The sequence below is a fragment of the Bos grunniens genome, chromosome X, assembly GCF_055505025.1.
Source record: "Bos grunniens cultivar Pamir isolate PY7600 chromosome X, Bosgru_T2T1.0, whole genome shotgun sequence".
NCBI lineage: Eukaryota > Metazoa > Chordata > Mammalia > Artiodactyla > Bovidae > Bos > Bos grunniens.
This window is the reverse complement of record NC_141194.1, coordinates 3,433,894-3,455,596: the sequence shown is the minus strand read 5'-3', so window position 1 is coordinate 3,455,596 and position 21,703 is coordinate 3,433,894.

Sequence of the window (21,703 nt, the reverse complement as noted above, 5' to 3'; positions counted from 1 at the left end):
CTGCATTGCAGGCATATTCTTTACCATCTGAGCCACCAGGGAGACCCTAAAGAAAAGAAAATCTCTAAAAAAAAAAAGAAGAAAAAGATCACTATCATGTCTCTGTATCTTGAGAAAACAGATAGCGTTACACTTTAAAGTGCTTTTCTTGTGGTCATAACCCTCACCCTGATGGACACACTGTGGGTGCCCTCTGTGTATGTATCGAATTTTGTAGAACATCGGTTGATCTGAAAACACAATTTTTATCAATTTTCCCTGCCTTTTTATGCACAATTTGGAGGTTCATTTGAGGTCGTTAAACATTCGCAATCTTGCTTTTGCTGGAATGGCATTTTAAAAATGCCGGCGGGGGCGCAATACCGTAGCGGGCGTGGCCAGTCCGAGTCCCGGGAGGCGGGGCGCGCGAGACCACGCAATAATATAAAAAAATAAATAAAAAAAAAGAAAAAAAAGAAAATAAAAATGCCGGCGATCCCTGCCTTTCGCCGGAACGAGTGAAGATAGAAGATGAAATTTGGAGTAGGAAGGTTGCAGGGTCTAAGGGGACACACGAGGAAACGTTATAAATAATTTATCACATACGACGGGAAGCTGTGTGCCTGCAACCTGTTTGGCGGATGCCTTCTAAAACCATCTTTGGAAAGATGTAACAATTGAATGATATGAATGCAGAGAGAAAACCTGTTCACAGCCAAAGACGCTTCTATAGCCTCCACCTATCTGTGAGGCCTCAGTAGGTGCTTTGTGGAGTATGTGTTGTAATAACCCCATGAATCCCAGTACACTGGAGTCATTCTAATGGGACTATAGGAGGAACCCCATTTCTCCAGACTTTGTCGTTACTGTTGAGTGTCTCAGCCGTGTCTGGCTCTTTGCAACCCCATGGACTGCAGCACACCAGGCTTCCCTGTCCTTCACCATCTCCCAGAGTTAACCCAAACTAACGTCCATCGAGTCGATGATGCCATCCAGCCATCTCATCCTTTTGCCTTCAATCTTTCCCAGCATCAGGGTCTCTTCCAGGGAGTCAGCTCTTCGGATCAGGTGGCCAAAGTAGAGTTACTCAGTGTCAGAAACCATTGTCTGATTGTCCAGTAATCTCCATGTCCATAGGTCTGTTTTAAAAGCCCTTCTGTGCTTCTCATATTATTGGAAGAATGATGCAGAGTGGGACTGAGACCTGATCCCGCGTTCTGGGCAAATCCCTACCTTTGTTTAATGCTGCTGCTTAGGGAATATGCTTCCAGTTTTAATATCTCTGCTCTGTTTACACGCAATGTTTTCCCTCGCTGCGTCTGCTACTCAAATTTCTATGAACCAGCTTGATTCCAACAGGATAAGAATTTAACAGGACCTGTGGCTTCCCTTGTAGCTCAGCAGGTAAAGAATCTGCCTGCAATTGGACAATGTGTCCAGTGTACCAGCAGAAATACGGTACTCAGTCATGTTTTTGTGGGAGAGCTGGGTTTGATCCCTGGGTTGGGAAGATCCCCTGGAGAAGGGAAAGGCTACCCACCCCAGTATTCTGGCCTAGAGAATTCTATGGGGTCACAAAGAGTCGAATACTCGAGTGAGCAACTTTCACTTTCACATGGTCAACTTTAGGAGTTTCCCAGGTGGCACCATTGGTAAAGAATCCGCCTGCCAGGGCAGAAGATGGAAAAAGATTCATGGGACTTGGGTTTGATCCCTGTGTCAGGAAAATCCCCTGGAGAAGGAAAAGGCAGTTTCCCTCCAGTATACTTCCCTGGGATATACCTTACAGTCCATGGGGTCCCAGAAGAGTCGGACACGACTGAGTATACATGCGTGCAGGATCAACTTTGACATCGTGGAATCCCGTTTTAATTCTACACCTAATTGGTACCCGTCACATAATAAGATTTCATCTTGTTCTTTCAAATTGCTTTTCAATCGCATTTAAATGTGTCCATTGTAGCAGCAGAAATACTGTAATATTGTTTTCAGATGTGTCTGTGTCCATGTGGGAGCTTATATAAAATACTGTGTAATGTGGAGAGCTAAAATTCTGCATTTTGCATCAATTATCAGGGTAACCAGGAAAAGTAGCAATCTGTATCTTGTCTACAGAGAATATATGCAAAAGAATGTCAGCATTGGCTGATCTGGGTGTGCTAGCCAAACAGACGAAAATTCTCTTTATAGAAAAGATAGTCAGAACTTCCCTTGGGAGTCCGATGGTTAAGGCTTGGCCTTCCAATCAATGTACAGGGTGCGGGGTGGGTCCTGGGTCGGGGAACTAAGATCCCGTGTACCCCCCGGCCAGAAAACCAGAACATAGACAGCAGTAGCAATATGGCAACAAATTCAACAAAGATTTTGAAAAGGGTCCACATGAAATTATCAAAAGATAGTGGATGACTGTTGTTGCTCAAAATAGTCCCTGGAGATCTCATTCCAGTATTACGCTTATGAGAGAAATGGACAATTTGCAGTGTTCCGATGCTGAATAAATGGTCTGCAATGTCACAATTACTCTTATCTTTATGGGTGTTTGATGTCCACAATCTAGAGGGAAGGTGACCTTCCATGGTGGGTCATGAAAATGAAAACATGCACCGTTTTTCCTCACAGAAGTTTTGGACTCTTGGAATTATGGCAAAAATAATTCAGCACAAAGGGTATCCACCTGGGAGCCAGGTGATCCGGCTAAAATGGCTGGATTCCTGTTTATACCGGAAGTCGTAGGGTACCTTCTATTTACTTTTCTCTTTTACTGTAACATGCTTTCATGCTCGTTTATGGTAAGAGAAAGGTTGGAGCCACATAATGCCAGTATTTCTACAAAGAAGCATTAGAAACTGACTTTCTTATATAACACACCGTATGATTAGTATAAGCAGTGCATGCTCAGTTGCCTAGTCGTGTCCGATTTTTTTGTGACCCCATGGACTCTCCATGGACCCCATGGGATTCTCCAAGCCAGAATACTGGAGTTGGTAGCCTTTCCCTTCTCCAGGGCATCTTCCCAACCCAGGGGGATCAAACCAAGGTCTCCCTCACTGCAGGCGAATTCTTTACTGTCTGAGCCACCAGGGAAGCCCCTGACCTGTAAGGCATGCATATAAATAAGAGGTGAGGTACCCAGGAGCCAGGGACCAAAGTGGCATTCGGGGAAAGAGGCTTCATGTTTCTCCTCCACCTGCCAAGGGGAGGTCAAGCGCCCTTCGGCAGTTGACTTAATTTCTATATGTTGATCTGCTAAACAGGCACAGGCTTTGCACCTCAGGGTCCAATTAAAGGTAAGACAAAGGGCAGCTTTGAGAATTTTGTTAGCAACGCGTATGCATCTCCAAGGGTCCTTGGCAGTCACCTCCTCTTTCAAGTTTGTCCCCAGGCAGTACTGGAAAAAGGGGCTTCCCTGGTGGCTCAGAGGGTGAAGAATCTGCCTGCAGTGCAGGAGACCTAGATTTCATCCCTGTGCTGGCAAGCTTCCCTGGAGGAGGACACAGCAACCCACTCCAGCATTCTTGTCGGGAGAACTCCACGGATAGGGGAACTCGGCGGGCTACACAGCCCGTTGAGGTCACAAAGAGTCAGACACTAGTGAGCGACTAAACCAGCACTAAATTCTGGAAGAAAGGTGTCATTGGATGCCGTGGACTTGCAGGAACTCTGCTTAGCAACCTGGGATCATTTGTGTTTCGTTTCACCTTCGTTCATTCGGCTTCTTTACGGCTAACACGCGAGTAGGTCCTGTGAAGCTACAGGAGACACAGAAGCTACGGGCTTTGTTTATCTCCCTTAGAAGACGGCAGGGTTAGGAAAAAAGAGAGTATTTTGCAAAGAGTATTCAAGTGGTATTTATGGGAGGAGAGAAAAGAAAGGGAAAGGGGCTTAGATAGGCGGGGGCGGGGCGTGTCTCAGACGTGATGCTTTTGATCTCAGAGGAAGCAGGAGATGTGAATGGTGAAAAGAAAGCACTAAAATTTCATCCCTCGTGATCTTCACACACCTCTGAGCACACACACTACGTCGGGTTGTTTAAATCCTAGTAATCCCCTTCAGGGGCTACCGAGACAGGAGAAATGGATGATGGGGGGCAATTTCCCGAGATTTGCATGGAATCATAAAGTACTGGAGAAATTTCTCTGTGTTTCTGTATCAGTAGCAAGTGTTACTATAAATCCATATGTAGTATTAACAGGAGGTATAATATGTATTTGGGGGCTTCCTCTGGTGGCTCAGAGGGTAAAGCGTCTGCCTGCAATGCAGGAGACCCGGGTTCCATCCCTGGGTTGGGAAGATCCCCTGGAGAAGGAAATGGCAACTCACTCAACTGTTCTTGCCTGGAGAATCCCACGGATGGAGGAGCCTGGTAGGCTACAGCCCATGGGGTCGCAAAGAGTCGGACACGACTGAGCAACTTCACCTTCACTTTCATAATATATATTGTACATTTATAATGTATAGAAATAGCATTCACTTGTGGTTGAAAGACAGTATTTGGTGAGACAGTATAGCAGATATGCATATTTGCACATATATATATCCTAGGACTGAAGTGACTTAGCATAGCATAGCATATCCTAGGATAATATATCTACATATATAATCCTAGTATTATATGAAGTATTAAATATTTGTGCTGAATTGGCCAAAAAGTTCATTTTTACGGAAAAACCCAAATAAACCCTTTGGCCAGCCCAGTATACATCATATATACAATTTTATTATAATGGGATGGCTACATATATCTATAATACAAAAAACACTGATCATACCAAGTGTATAATATGTACACTATCTATGGTTCTTGTTCGGTTGGTAAGTTGTGTCCGACTCTTTGTGACTCCATGGACTGTAGCCCGCCAGGCTCCTCTGTCCTCTATTGTCTCTTGGAGTTTGCTCAAGTTTGTGTCCGTTGACTTCATATATTGAAGAGTATACTATACTTTATATACTATGAATATAACATATTGTGTGTAGGTACACGTATGTATACCGTTTACATATATGTATTCCATATACACGCGTGTGTACACCATGTACATATAGGTATACCATATACATATTTGTATACTACATGTACTATGTATAAATATAGAAATATATTTTATACATGATATACAAACACAAATGATGTATGTGTTGCGTACACATATAGATGCAGTATAAATAAATATATATACACACACACACACTCATAACCCGGTGGAAATCAAAGTGTCTATAAAGCATGCTAACTTTCCTTCTGAAACAAACCAATTCTACATTTTGTTTTTTCATATTCACTCTTACACATGCTTCACCCAGTACTTGAACAACATTCTTTCCTTTTCTTAAACTGTTGGATGAATGACCTTAAGATAAACGCAGTCCGTATCAATCATTTCAGAGTAATTTAAACCTGCGCTGCTAAGACAAAAGAGGATTCCGGAGACAGGTTCTGAGGCTTTTAATGTTAGCCTCGTGTGGACACTAGCAGTCCAGATAATGTCGCTCTGTGCTTCCATCAGAGACAGCACCAAGACCAGCTTAGGTGTAAGTCGACACCCCAAGCGGCAGATCTCTCATATGCATGGCATTGTCCCAGCAGAGGAAAAGCTATACTTGCAAACAGAAAAAGATGGTAATACTAAGGTTTCTTGTTGTTCAGTCGCTAAGGCACGTCTGACTCTTTGGGACCCCACGAACTCCAGCACGCCAAGCTTCCCTGTCCTTCCCTATTTCCTGGAGTTGGCTCAGATTCACGTCCATTGAGTTCGAGTTTAATTTTCCTCAATTCATTTGGATATACATATCTGTCATCTTTTGGAGGACAACCAGAGACCAGCTTCTGCTTCGTGCTTTAGGAAATATTTTTAAGGATGTTAAGGGTGTGTACACACACACACACACATGCACACACACCATGTTATGTAAGGTTAAGGGTGTGTGTGTGCGTGTGTGTGTGTAAAACATAAGCTGTAGGTGGTACATATATAATATATGTTTGCTGGTAGCTGCTGCTAAGTCACTTCAGTCGTGTCCGACTCTGTGCGACCCCATAGATGGCAGCCCACCAGGCTCCGCCGTCCCTGAGATTCTCCAGGCAAGAACACTGGACTGGGTTGCCATTTCCTTCTCCAATGCAGGAAAGTGAAGAGTGAGAGTGAAGTCGCTCAGTCGTGTCCGACTCTTCGTGACCCCATGGACTGCAGCCCACCAGGCTCCTCCATCCATGGGATTTTCTAGGCAAGAGTACTGGAGTGGGGTGCCATTGCCTTCTCCGAATATGTGTTTGCATATAAGTAAATAAATAAATGGGCTTCCCTGGTGGCTCAGACTGTAAAGAATCTGCCTGCAACACAGGAAACCTGAGTTCGATCCCTGGATCAGGAAGATCCCCTGGAGAAGGAAATGACAACCCATTCCAATATTCTTGCCTGGAGAATCCTATAGACAGAGGAGCCTGGCGGTCTACAGTCCATGGGGTTGCAGAGAGTTGGACATGACTCAGTGACTAACACTTTCACTTTTTCACTTCATATGTGTGTGTGTGTATGTATATATGTATACATATACCCACATATATGTTTTACTATATAATATACATGTAGACATATACATGTGTATATATATGTGTGTGTGTGTACATGTATATATGTACATGTGTGTATACATGTGTGTATACATTTATTTTACTATGCCATTAGAAATTATTTCTATAAAGTTGTTCAGGGCCCTTTGCAAAGGTGTCATTAGATGAACATAAGGCAGGGGTTTTTTTCATCCATTCCCTTTGTCTCTCCTGAGACACAATATTTTGTGAGAGGACTTGTCTGAAACCACCCTGATTCCATTCCCAGCTCCCACACTGTCTAGCTGTTGCTCCTTGGACACATGACTCATATTCTCCCGTTTCTTCCCTCCTATGCTTTTAGGATGGTAATATAAATAATGTCACATATTAATACATGGGAGGAATGTTTTAAATATTTTTAGGTTTCCCTCTTCTTCTAGCGCATGTATAGGAATGGTATCATTGGAAAAGCATATAAACATTTTTTTAAAGATTTTTTTTTTTTGAAATTTATGTTTCACCATGCCGGTGGTCTTTGCTGCATGCAGATATAAACATTTTTTTAAAGATTTTTTTTTTTAATTTATGTTTCACCATGCCGGTGGTCTTTGCTGCATGCGAGCTTCTTCTTGCGCTGATTCCCCTTGTTGTGGAGCATGGGCTTGAGGGCATGAAGGCTTCAGTAGTTGCTGGACGTGGGCTTAACTGTCCCAACGCACGTGGGACCTTCCCAGACCAGGGATCGAACCTGGGTCCCCAGCACTGGCCAGCAGAGTCTTTACCACTGGAACACCCAGGAGGTCTCCAAAATATTCATTTATTAAAAATCAATTCTTTATTGCAAATTCCTAGAAAAACAACGAGTACTTCTACAGCCTTTTGTTATGTTCTGTTTCTCTGGCCACTATAAAGTATTTTTGTAAACGAGGGTCTTCACCTACTGGCACGTTTTGTATATGTTCACCTTCTCATCTGCATTGATCCACATTTTCAATGAGTATGTATTAACTTTCAGTACTTTGACTTTTTGTTAAGTTATACCTTTTTATTTTTGGTCAAGAGGGATTTGTGTTTCTTTCTTTTCAAGTGAATTTTTTTGGAGTATAGTTGGTTTATAATACTGCGTTAGTGTCTGCTGTATGGCTAAGTGAATTACCTGTAAGTATACTTGTATCCCTTGTCTTTTGGGTTTCCTTCCCTTTAGGTCACCACACAGCACTGAGTACAGTTCCCCGTGCTGTATCTCAATCATTATCTGTTTTATACACAGCATCAGTGATGTATATGGGTCAATCCTGATCTCCTAATTTATCCCATTCCCTCTTCCCCACTTGGTGCCCGTGCGTTTATTCTCTACGTCTGTGACTCTATTTCTGCTTTGTACATAAATTCATCTATGCCATTTTCTAGATTCCAAGTGTGTGTCTTAATATATGATCAGTTCAGTCCAGTCGCTCAGTCATGTCCGACTCTGCGACCCCATGGACTGCAGCACGCCAGGCCTCCCTGTCCATCACCAACTCCCAGAGTTTACTCAAACTCATGTCCATTGAGTCGGTGATGCAAACCAACCATCTCATCCTATCGTCCCCTTTTCCTCCCGCCGTCAATCCCTCCCAGCATCAGGGTGTTTTCCAATGAGTCAGCTCTTCACATCAGGTGGCCAGAGTATTGGAGCTTCGGCTTCAGCATCAGTCCCTCCAATGAACAAGGGAACCAGGCTCCCCATCAGCACCCAGGAAACCTCTGTTGCCTGAAGCCTTGGGAGTGGCCCAGTAGGTGGCGCACTCTGCTCCGTGTCTGGACAGACAGCAGAAATGTTGAGGAAAAAAAAAAAAAAAATGAGGCCAGGATGGTCAATGGTAGGACACACACAGAAAAAAATGCAACCCAGGGAAACAGGCTCCCCATCAGCACCCAGGAAACCTCTGTGAAGGCACTCATGAGCATCCTTCATAGGCAGCCTCAAGACTGTCAAACTCATTTGAAAACAAGAGCAGGATTCTCTGGTTTCGTAGACTTCCCTTCCACCTCCCTGAGCACTTCCCGGAGGAAACAAGCAAAATCCCAACCAAGATTTCCCTTTCAACCAGCAGCCAAGGAGAGCTATCGACAGGAATATATGAGCATCTATTTTATTAACACCCTTGAATTCCCAGTATATCCTCTGAACATTAAAAAAATCTTCTTAAAATCTCTGCATGATTACATTGGGTATTTGTGACATCTCAATTGGAGAAGTGTCCAGTGCTTCAAATACACAAATTAGAGAATGATTTCCACATTTGCTTCTTGTAAAATCGGACCTAGGAAAGGATGCTGCTGCTGCTGCTAAGTCGCTTCAGTCATGTCCGAAAGGATGCTAGTTATTTCAAAAGCTTGGGCAGAGAAATGTACACAGACGTTTCATCCTCATGCTTCCCATCCGCCTGCCATGGCAAGAGGCACAAGAGATGTGGGTTCGATCCCTGGATCGGGAAGATCCCCTGGAGAAGGAAATGTCAACCCACTCCAGTATTCTCAACCCACTCCAGTATTCTTGCCTGGAGAATCCCCATGGACAGAGGAGTCTGGTGGACTGCAGTCCACGGGGTCACAAAGAGTCAGACAGGCCTGAGCACACACACAGAGACATCATTCTCAATCACACTGCTTAAAAGAACTGAGTGATGTGGTATAAAACTGGGGGATAATGTGTTTTGCATGGTTTAGACCATATTCTATATTAGAATATGTCGACTCTGAGGATGCCTCATGAGACGGTCTTCTTTCCACAGCTGAGTCTTCTGTTTCCAAGTGCTAAATGATTTGTATCCCAAAGCGCTTTCTTAAAAATCGGTCTCTTCCAGGGATGTCTATTGAGTGATTTTTTTTTTCTTTAATGTGTCTGGTTTCCCACATGCTTCTGGGACACGGTTTCACATAGAAGCTGAGCTTCCGGTTTCCTGGAGAAAGTAAATAATAAGAACCTGGAAACGAGAGGCACGGTTTCAGACTGCGTTTTGCACATACAGAACAGACCGCCAGGTGCCTGATGCATCCTCAGACAAGACGTGCCCAGGAAACGGAGTTCGGTCTGATGAGAACTGAAAGAATGCAAAGGAGCCCATCGTTAGAAAGTTTCGGGGTGGGTGGGAGGAAAGGTACAGACTGGAAGGAATTCATTGTCAGGTCAGAAACGTTATGAGGACTGAAGGAAGCCTTGGAGGACTAGATGGAGTGCCTGTGCGTCCAGGCTAAGTCGCTGCAGTCGTGTCCTCTTGTGGCCCCGTGGACTGTAGCCTGCCAGGCTCCTCTGTCCACGGGATTCTCCAGGCAAGAATACTGGAGTGGGTTGCCGTTTCCTTCTCCAGGGGCTCTTCCCAACCCTGGGGATCAAACCTGGGTCTCCTGCATTGGCAGGTGGGTTCTTTACCACTAGCGCCACCTGGGAAGCACTTGATGGAGTCCATGTGAGGGTGTAAATGTGAACAGGAGTGAGAAATCTATGATCTCAGTGGTTCTGTTGAGAGATGGATGCGTTGCTGGCAATTCACAGGGAAGCGACTGGTTTAAGCCAAACAGTGACATGAGGCTTGCATCCACAGAGCTCTGTGAAGCTTGGCAGAGGCCAGAAGCAGAGACGCTAGGGCAAGGTGGGTGGTGAGGAGGTAGGTTTAAAGCCAACTGGTGAGGGTGAGAGAAGGTGGCTTGCGTGACATGGTACAGATGAGGAAGGCTGGGTGGCTTCTGTATGGGTCGTGGGCATAGGAGCTCATGGCCTTGTGCTTGGACGGGCCGGGGCAGAGAGGGGAGAAGCCAAAAGTCTCTGCTGTCGTTCAGTCGCCCAGTCATTCAGTCTGTCTCTTTGCGACCCCACGAACTGCAGCACGCCAGCCTTTCCCTGTCCTTCACCATCTTCCAAAGTCTGCCCAAGTTCATGTCCATTGCATTGGTGATGCCATCCAGCCATCTCATCCTCTGACACCCTCTTCTCTGCCCTCAATCTTTCCCAGCGTCAGGGGCTTTTCCAATGAGCCGGCTCTTCCCGTCAGACAGCCAAAATACTGGAGCTTCAGCTTCAGCATCAGTCCTTCCAACAAGAATTCGGGATTGATTTCCTTTAGAATTAACACCTTTGATCTCCGTTCCCAAACTCTACTCATTGGGAAAAATGCTGAAGATGCCTTCTCGGCATTAGGAAGTGTGGAAATAACTTCTTTTCTTTCTAGGCAAGAAATCAATATGTCTATCCTGGCCATGAAAAGTGGGAGAGACTTGAGGTGTGATGTATTTGAATGCCTATGTCAAGGGTTCGACACCAGAGCTCACAGAAGAGAGAAAGTGAGCCAAAGTCAATGGTATATGCTATCTGATTTGGGAATGGATGGTTCTACCGATAGACAGAGGTGCCAAGAAATCGGTTTTTTTTTTTAATTTTTAAAAATTTATCTTATTTTGCATTATAGTTGATTGATAATGTTTTTATTATTTTCAGGTGAACAGCAAAGGGATTCAGTGATACATGTATCTATTCTTTTTGACGTTCTTTTCCCTTGTGAAACTGAAAGTCACTCAGTCGTGTCCGACTCTTTGCGACCCTGTGGGCTATACCGTCCGTGGAATTCTATAGGCCAGAATGCTGGAGTGGGTAGCTGTTCCCTTCTCCAGGGGATCTTCCCAACCCAGAGATTGAACCCAGGTGTCCTGCATTGCAGGTGGATTCCTTTACCAAATGAGCCACCAGGGAAGCCCACATAGCTTTTCTTACATAGGTTATTACAGAATATTGAATAGAGTTCCCTGTGCTGTGCAGTAAGTCACTGTTCATGATCTATTTTTGATATAGCTGTGTATATATCTTTTGGGGGGCTTCAAAATCACTGCAGATGGTGACTGCAGCCATGACATTAAAAGACGCTTGCTCCTTGGAAGAAAAGCTATGACCAACCTAAACAGCATGTTAAAAAGCAGAGACATTACTTTGCCAACAAAGGTCCATCTAGTCAAGGCTATGGTTTTTCCAGTAATCACGTATGGATGTGAAGGTTGGACTATAAAGAAAGCTGAGCACTGAAGAATTGATGCTTTTGAGCTGTGGTGTTGGAGAAAGTCCCTTAGACTGCAAGGAGATGCAACCAGTCCATCCTAAAGGAGATCAGTCCTGGGTGTTCATTGGAAAGACTAATGCTAAAGCTGAAACTCCAATACTTTGGCCACCTGATGTGAAGAGCTGACTTATTGGGAAAGACCCTGATGTTGGGAAAGATTGAGGGCGGGAGGAGAAGGGGACGACAGAGGATGCGATGGTTGGATGGAATCACTGACTCAGTGGTCATGAGTTTGGGTAAACTCTGGGAGTTGGTGATGGACAGGGAGGCCTGGCGTGCTGCAGTCCATGGGGTTGCCAAGAGTCAGAAACCAGTGAGCAAGCAGACAGAAACAATGACGTGGAACATCTTGTTACGCGTTTAGTAGCCATTTTTGTCTCTTATTTGGAGAAGGATTATTCAGTTCTCAATTTTTCAAATTGGGCTATATGTCTTTTTTTTTTTTTTTGGCTGCCACACACCATGCAGGATCTGAGGTCCCCCACCAGGAATCGAACCCATTACACCTGCAGTGGAAGCAGATAATCTTAACCACAGGATTGCCAGGGAATTCCTGGGCTACTGGCATGTTGCCTGCCAAACGAACCTACCTTTAACGCTTCTTTTGGTGCGATAACAGACTGATTTGAGTAGAGAGAATAAAAGTAACTCCGTGGGCATAGTGATAAAGTATGAACACCTGTAAGACGGTTGTAAAATACAGCTTGTGTGCCTCTCCAATCCTTGTAACTGTGTGTGCTTAGTCGCTCAGTCGTGTCCAACTCTTTGCAACCCCATGGACAGTAGCCCGCCAGGCTCCTCTGTCCATGGGGATTCTCCAAGCCAAGAATACTGGAGAAGGTTGCTATACCCTCAAATCAAACATCTTTTTTTTTTTAAAGCTGTACACTGGCTTGACTGTTGGATAATGCGTAGGCTGCAAAGCAGAGTTATTAATACAGGCTATATTTTGTTGCAGTTTTAGCAGGGACAGATACCAACAGTGCACTCTATGTTTTTAATCAGTAAACGATACATGCATACTAGAAAATATGTCTTATAAAATGCTTTTATTCTGTTATCATGGCCGTGGGCTGACTCCTTTAACTTAGTTACTCTTTATAGAGTATTTTTGATTGCATTGTTTGCAGCTAGGGAATCCTGCTAAGTTGCTTCATTCGTCTCTGTGGACTGGACCCCGCCAGGCTCCTCTATCCATAGGGTTTCTCCAGGCGAGAATACTGAAGTGGGTTGCCACGCCCTCCTCCAGGGGATCTTCCCCACCCAGCGATCGAACCAGAGTCTCCTGCACTGACAGGCAGGTTCTTTACTACTAGCACTGCCTGGGAAGCCCCAGCTAGGGTATAGCCCCAAAGAAATCATTCCCCCAGCCCCCTGCTCCAACCAGCAAGACACAGACGCCTGACATGATGTGATTAATACATCATCCTTTCATGAGGAACTGCCTTCGCCTTACAAGCCCTGTTCTAAGCTGCAGCATTTCGAAGCCAAAAATCCCATACGGATTTCTCCCATTGCTTTCTAACTTATCATCTTTCTATCACATGCATGGACTTGACTTCACTCACGTACACTCTTGGTCATACAAGCTAGCTTTCCCTTCTGCTTTACCGCGTTTGAATTCTGTAATCGGAAATCTTCTGCTAGAGAAGTGAACTATGTCTCAGCATGTATTTCTTTCTCTTTTTAAATTTTACTTATCTACTTTTTAAATTATTATTATTTTTGGCTGTGTTGGGTCTTTGTCACTGTGTGTGGGTTTTCTGTAGTACCGAGCGAGAACTACACTTCATGTTAGCAACACCGGCTTAGTTACCCTGTGGCATATGGAATCTTCCTGAAAACCGCTGGATTACCAGGGAAGTCCCTCAAAGTCTGTCTCTATTAAGGAGTAACAAATGATGCCCCTTTCATTTTTTTTTATTGTTGTGGAATCAGAATGATTCTGCCATATAAAGATTCCTAGGACTTGGCCCCCCCTTCTGAATGCTAAATTTTCAATGAAATCCAGCTTAAGTCATTTGCATTAAAGTGTGAGAGCACCTTTCCTCATTCTGCCTTTTGCAACTGCAGAGAAAAACTGCTCTCTTCTGTCCCCTAATATCTCTTCTTGTCCTCTTGCTAAATGCCGGTGATGACTTCTGTGGTCTCCACAGATAGATCCTGCTGAAACATAAATGAGAACAGAGTCCACCCGCCTCCCCCAGCCATTTAATGAGCTAAAACTGAGTTACGCCTGTTCATCGTAATTCAATTCTGTATGATTTTCATGTAGTTAGCGCTTCGAGCTTGTTATTGCAATAAGGAACAAGAGACTTAGCACATCAAAGAGAGGACGGGAGAGAGCTAATGTTTTATTAAGCACCATCGTCGACCAGGGTAGGTCTGATTAAAGCAGAAGCCACTATTTGCATAAGTTTGTTCCGGAGTGTGTTCGCAGCCTCCCAAATGAATGACTCCTCTCGTTGATTGAAGAGACCTCATTAACAATAATTTTATCGGATGAAGATTGTGAATGATTGATTTGCACTCTAGAGAAGTTCCTCGTGGCAACATTAGCGGTAACCTGCCCCCCACCCTGGCTCTTTCCCCTATATGACATGCTTTCGGAACCCAGGGGAAGGGAACAATTAGTTTTTTTTTCCAGCATCAAAACTATCTTGGGGCTTGCCTGGTGGCTCCTCTTTATTGCTGCATGTGTCCAACTCTTTGCAACCTTGTGGACTGGGTAGCCCTCCAGGCTCCTCTGTCCATGCGATTTTCCAGGCCAAGTATACAGAAGTGGGTAGCCATTCCCTTCTCCAGGGGATTTTCCCCAACCCTGGTCTCCTGCATTGGCAGGTGGATTCTTTACCACGGAGCCACCAGAGAAACCCTGTGTCTTCTTTACTTACTGTTAAAGCCAAGATAAGACCCAGAGGCTTTCTCCAATCAGCAAGTAGATGAAGAGTGGGCTTCAGCAGATTTAAAACCTCTACCAGTGGTCGTCATCTGACAAGCCATCCAGACCAACTCTGTTGACTTTAATCTGGACTAAAATGCACACTTCCAGCATCTAAAATTTAGTTGCCTAACTCTGAGAAGTCAAAAGCAACTGAGCCAGCTATGTAAGCTATAAAAATCAAGCAAGTTTGAATGCATTATTCATTAAGGGTCCCAGCCGCTGAGCTCTGGGATTTGTCACTGCATTTGAACCAGAACTTCAGCCTGCCAAAATTCCCGGCCTGGAAGAAGCCGGGAGACTAAGGCAGGCTTTTTTTTTTTTTTTTTCTGGATGTCACATGATGCCTTTGGCCGCTGACTTTTGACTTTGAGAATCCTCCCACCGTCTTCCAAAATTTTCTTTGAACCACCCTGCAAGGTAGACAAGATGCTTCCTTACCACCACCTCGCTTTCTTCCTTCCAGGGGTCAGACGCTCATCACGGTCTGATGTCTCCTCCCAGCCCCTCCTGGCTCCCTCTCCGTGTCCTCTTACAAGAATTCCTGTTCATAAATGTTTTGCACATTGAACTCTGTCCCATCTGTTTGTCCCTGTATCTGGACTAACATACAAGCCTAGCTCAAGCTAAGAAAGGGCCACAGTCTCCCAAATAGATGCAAGTTTTCATTCGTGCTTTATTTTAGTTTATATTTTTAAATCCTTTTATTTTTTTAATCTGTTAATTTATTTATTCATGGCTATGATGGGTCTTCATTGCTGTGCAGGAGCTTTGTCTGATTGCAGCAGTCGGGGTCTACTCTCTGCAGTGCATGGGTTTCCCATTTTGGCGTCTTCTCTTGTTCCAGACCATGGAGTCTAGGGCATGCACACTTCAGTACTTGTGGCTCCTAGGCTCTCAAGCACGTGCTCAGTACTTGTGGAGCACGGGCGTAGTTGCACCAGAACATGTGGGATCTTCCTGAATCAGAGATCGAACCTGTGTTTCCTGCATTGGCAGGCAGATGCTCAACCACTGGGCCACTGGAGGGCTTTAAATCATGTATCACATCCATCATGTTTTTCATGGAAAAATAGAACTAGTAATTCTCTATTATTTTATTAGCTTCCTTATTCCTGAGAAGAAGGCCCCGACTGTGGGGTAGCCTTTGTTTTTTCCTACCTTTTGACATCCGTCACAGGCACTCACGGCCTCAGATGAAATAGTATCACCAGGAGTGTCTGCAGCTCGACTCAAGACAATCTCATCTGTTTACCAAACAGCGGGTCCCTAAGGTTTTATCTGACAGAGAAGGCAATGGCACCCCACTCCAGTACTCTTGCCTGGAATATCCCATGGATGGAGGAGCCTGGTAGGCTCCGGTCCATGGGGTTGCTAAGAGTCGGGCAAGACTGAGCGACTTCACTTTCACTTTTCACTTTCATGCATTGGAGAAGGAAATGGCAACCCGCTCCAGTGTTCTTGCCTGGAGAGTCCCAGGGACAGGGGAGCCTGGTGGGCTGCCATCTATGGGGTCGCACAGAGTTGGACACGACTGAAGCGACTTAGCAGCAGCAAGGTTCTGTCTGAGGCATTCAGGATTCGCCCAAATTTCAGCCCAGTGCCCCGTTCTACTGCCTAAAATACACTCCTGTGAGAACGTTTGTATGTTTCTTCAAATCCACGTAAAGTGCAACTCCCTGACTTTGGTGGAAGCTGGATTATCTCTCCCGTATCTCTGCCCCGGTAGCAGCCCTTCTACCCACAGGCAAGGGCAGTTTAGATCCAGGGGAAGGCACTCAGGGGAACCCTGACTGAGTGATCTGCAATGTATACTTGTGACTTCAAAAAAAAAAAAAAAAAAAACCTGACTCTGTCCAGTAAATTAATTCATTCATTTCTCAAGGCTTTGTCCCTCAGAGCAAAAAAATTCCGTCAGACCAGAAACGATTACCACAATGCCTTTCATCGTTGGCTCAGACGGTAAAGAATCTGACAGCAATGCAGGAGACTCGGGTTCAATCCCTGATCTGGAAGATCTCCTGAAAAAGAAAATGGCAGCCCACTCCAGTATTCTTGCCTGGAGAATCCCATGGACAGGGAAGACTGGTGGGCTACAGTCTATGGAGGCCATTCCATGAAGTGCAGTCCATGGCGTCCCAAAGAGCCAGACACCACTGAGTGGCTAATATAACTGCTTTTTATCTGGATAGCAATTGGCAATCTTTTTGTTGTTGTTGTTAAATGGTGAGATAGTAAATATTTTTGGATTTAAGTGCAAACTTTGCAACTTTGCCATTTTTGTGAGAAGGTAGCCATAGATAAGACTTTGATCCCTGGGTTGAGAAGATGCCCTGGAGGAGGAAATGACAACCCACTCCAGTATTCTTGCCTGGGAAACCCCATGGACAGAAGAGCCTGGTGGGCTACAGTCCACAGGTAACAAGAATCAGACACGGCTTAGCAACTAAACCACCACCTACCATCTGTTTACTCTCTTAGTATTAAATAAAAAAAAAAAAGGATTGTCCATTGTCATCCAGATAAAAGGCAGTTCCAGTAGTTTCATTTGACCAGCGCTTGTCAAATGCTAGTATCCAAAAAGCTAGTAGTGATTTTTCATCTAACAGAACTTTTGTTCTGAGGGACAAAGGCCTGAGAAAATAATAAAATAATTTGTCGGACAGAGTGATTTTTTTTTTTCTTTCAACTTGGCATTTCAGAAGTTCCATTGAGGAGAGGAAGAGTTAACGCTTTACTTACATATACAACACAGTGTCTTGAAGACCCACTTCACGGTCATCTGATTAACACAACATTGAGTGGTCCTGGAAGTAGTTGAGTTTTATCTTGTTACATAAATTCCAGCTGTTTCCTGCTGTGTTTGTATGTGTAACCACAGCTGGTAACCCCTTGTGTCAAGTACCACTGTTATGCTGGTCTCTAGAATACTATACAAATAGAAAAAAAGATCAAGACAAAGCTTTGAAAGCATTCCTCATACCTTTGCCTTTAAAAAGTGATTTTTGTCCCAAACCCGATAACATCACTTACCACTCACCCTCTCAGCCAGCATTTCTATTCTGTAAAATGACCTTCAGTTCAGTTCAGTCGCTCAGGCCTGTCTCTCTGTGACCCCATCGACTGCAGCACCCCAGGCCTCCCTGTCCATCACCAAGTCCCACAGCTTACTCAGACTCATGTCCATCAAGTCGGTGGTGCCATCCAGCCATCTCATCCTCTGTCGTCCCCTTCTCCTCCTGCCTTCAATCTTTCCCAGCGTGTCAGTTCTTCACATCAGGTGGGCAAATACTGCAGTTTCAGTTTCAGCATCAGTCCTTCCAATGAACACCCAGGACTGATCTCCTTTAGGATGGACTGGTTGGATCTCCTTGCAGTCCAAGGGACTCTCAAGAGTCCTCTCCAACACCAGAGTTCAAAGGCATCAATTCTTCAGCACTCAGCTGTCTTTAGGATCTAACTCTCACATTCTTGTATGACTACTGGAAAAACAATAGCTTTGACTAGAGGGACCTTTGTTGGCAAAGTAATGTCACTGCTTCTTAATATGTTGTCTAAGTTGGTCATAGCTTTTCTTCCAAGGAGCAAACGTCTTTTAATTTCGCAGCTGAAGTCACCATCTGCAGTGACTTTGGAGCCTAAGATAATAAAGCCTGTCACTGTTTCCATACTTTCCCCATCTACTTGCCCTGAAGTGATGGGACCAAATGCCATGATCTTCACCTTTTGAGTGTTAAGTTTCAAGTCAGCTTTTTCACTCTCTTCTTGCATTGTTTTACTTCAAGAACTAGGGCCTTTCCTGGTAGCTCAGCTGGTAAAAAATCCACCAGCAATGCAGGGGTCCCCAGTTCAGTTCCTGGCTTGGGAAGATCCCGGGTAGGCTACCCACTCCAGTATTCATGGGCTCCTCTGGTGGTTCAGATGCTAAAGAATCCACCTGCAATGCAGGACACCTGGGGTCAATCCCTGGGTCCAGAAGAGCCCCTGGAGGAGGGCATGGAACCCACTCTAGTATTCTTGCCTGGAGAATCCCATGCACAGAGGAGCCTGGAGGGCTGCAGTCCAGGGCTTCGCAAAGAGTCGGACACAGCTGAGCGACCAAGCACACACCACAGCTGATTGTGTCTATATGAACATATTAAGTGTGCAGTACTTTAACATCAGTTCTTTAGCTACATTTTGTAAGATTTCCTTTGACAGTAGTATTCAGATGTTGTCGTATGGGTTTTAAATCTGAAGCGTGTACATTTGGGCTTCGCTGGTGGCTCAGACGGTAAAGAACTGACCTTCAATTGGTATTTTGTTTTTACTACGAGCGTGTATCCTAAGTCTCTTCAGTCCTGTCTGACCCTTTGCGACACAACGGACTGTAGCTCACCAGGCTCCGTCTGTTCAAGGGATTCTCCACGCAAGAATACTGGAGTGGCTTGCCATGCTCTACTACCTAAAATTAAATCTTCATTTACTTACAAAACAGGGTTGTCTGCATGTTTAATTTCCTATCCATAGCGTTACAACTTGAGTTATTTAACTAGAAATTTTCCCTAGCATAATTATTACACTTTGCTCTAAACCTCTAATGGGTGTTTTATATTGAATGTTGCTTCTCTGAATTAGAATCTCTTAATCCTCTTTCACATTCTCCTTATAAATGTGAGGCAGTATTTCTTTCTGTAACACCCAGCGAAGTGCCATATCTAAGTTATAGGTGGTGCACATAAGTAGTTCAGAAGACTCATTTAAATAGTAAGTAATTGGGTCATTAAACTGAATTATTTCCAGAGATATAAAAACAAGAAATTCATTTGTTTAAAGGTAGCAAATCAGGAATATTTCTAAGCAAATATTTCCAAGTACAGCCGACTCCAACCCAGTTGCCAAGGCAATATAACTCATGTCCATGACTTTAAAATATTTATCCTATATGGTATTCATTATTAACAAGTAGTACAGGACTTCCCCGGCAGTCCAGTGGTCCAGACTCTGTGGTTCCATTGTCAGGGGAGAGGGCAAAGGTTTAACCCCTGGACAGGGAGCTAACATCCTGTGTGATGTGACCCCCCAAAAAAATTAATATGCAGACTCCATCTTATGGCTAAGACCTTAATCAGCACATATATCGCGGTGATTATTTTTAACCAAAAGTCAAAGGCCTTTTAGAAATATGCCCAAATGCACATACAGAGATGCAGGTTCGATCCCCTGGGTGGGGAAGATCCCCCGGAGGAGGAAATGGCAACCCACTTCAGTATTCTTGCCTGGGGAATCCCATGGACAGAGGAGCCTGACGTGGGGTCACAAAAGAGTCGGACACGACTGGGCGACTAAAATGAAATAAAGATACAGACAATCCTGGCCTTCTGACAGAGTTTCAGTTTCACCATCTCAATAGGAAAGACACAAAACCTTAGGTCAAGAAACCTTAGGGACTTCCCTAGGGGCCCAGTGGTTAAGACTTTGCCTTCCAATGCAAGGGACGCAGGTTCGATCTGTGGTTGGGTAGCTCCGATCTCACATGCCTCAAAGTCAAAAAAACAAACAAACAAAAAAATGAAGCAGAAGAAAAAAACATAGGAAACAGAAGCAATATTGTAACAAATTCAGTCAGATCAGATCAGTCGCTCAGTTGTGTCCGACTCTTTGCGACCCCATGAATTGCAGCACGCCAGGCCTCCCTGTCCATCACCAACTCCCGGAGTTCACTCAGACTCACGTCCATCGAGTCAGTGATGCCATCCAGCCATCTCATCCTCTGTCGTCCCCTTCTCCTCTTGCCCCCAATCCCTCCCAGCATCAGAGTCTTTTCCAATGAGTCAACTCTTTGAATGAGGTGGCCAAAGTACTGGAGTTTCAGCTTTAGCATCATTCCTTCCAAAGAAATCCCAGGGCTGATCTCCTTCAGAATGGACTGATTGGATCTCCTTGCAGTCCAAGGGACCCTCAAGAGTCTTCTCCAACACCACAGTTCAAAAGCATCAATTCTTTGGCACTCAGCTTTCTTTATGGTCCAACTCTCACATCCATACATGACTTCAAAAATGGTCCACATTAGAAAAAAAAACTTAAAAAAAAAAAGAAAGGCAGAGAATGTAGTCTATTCTCAGTTCTCTTATCAAGTAGCAAACTCCTCTTTCTCATTGTGGAAGAACCCTTGTAGAACACACTAGCGCTTGTCAGCCTCTCTCGTCCCAAAGAAAGGAAGAGAGAGGTTCTTCTTCGTGCAGGAGGAGCTCTGATGTGACCTTTGGACAAACCAGGCAAAGGCCGCTTGACTGATTTCAGAATCAAGAAACCCATTGGAATTACCGCCCTGGCTCGAAGCTCTCTCAGAAACCCATTTAATTTTGTCCATACGGGTTAGCCTCCGAGCACAGACTGCCCAGGTGGTACTAGGGGTAAAAAACCCGCCTGCCAATGCAGGTTAGATTTAATACATGCAGGTTTGATCCCCAGATCAGGAAGATCCGCTGGAGGAGGGCAAGGCAGCCCACTCCACTATGCTTGGCTGGGGAATCTCCATGGGCAGAGTCGGACAGGAATGAAGTGACTTAGCATGCAGAGAATATCGAAAACAGACAGTGACTCTCAACAGGCAAATGAAAGGTATTCTTTTTTTCCTAATTCTGGTATTTCTCAGATAGGAACCCAGGCCTGGGCTATGCTCACTTGTGTCTGGCTCTTTGCAACCCTACAGACTGTAGCCCTCCAGGCTCCTCTGTCCATGGGATTCTCCAGGCAAGAATCCTGGAGTTGGTTGCTATTTCCTCCTCCAGGGGATCTTCCCCACCTAGGGATCGAACCTGCATCTCCTGCATCGACAAGCAGATTCTTTGTCTCGGAGCCACCTGGGAAATTCATGACCCTGTTCTTTGATCCAAGAACGTTTCTATGTTGCTGTGCACCATTTTCCGAGGTCTCATCATTCTTTTTTGAGATACATTAGACATACATTATTTTCTTGTTGGGCTTCGTAGGACCGAAGAATTCAAGATTTTGCCTCTTCTGAGATGATTTTTTCCTTGCCAGAAAATTTTAAAATGCAGTGTTAATATTATTGTTTCTTTCAGCCCAGATTGAATTTAATCAAAGACCTCTTACATTTTCATGATTAAAAACATGAAAACTCTGTGTGTGTCCAATAAG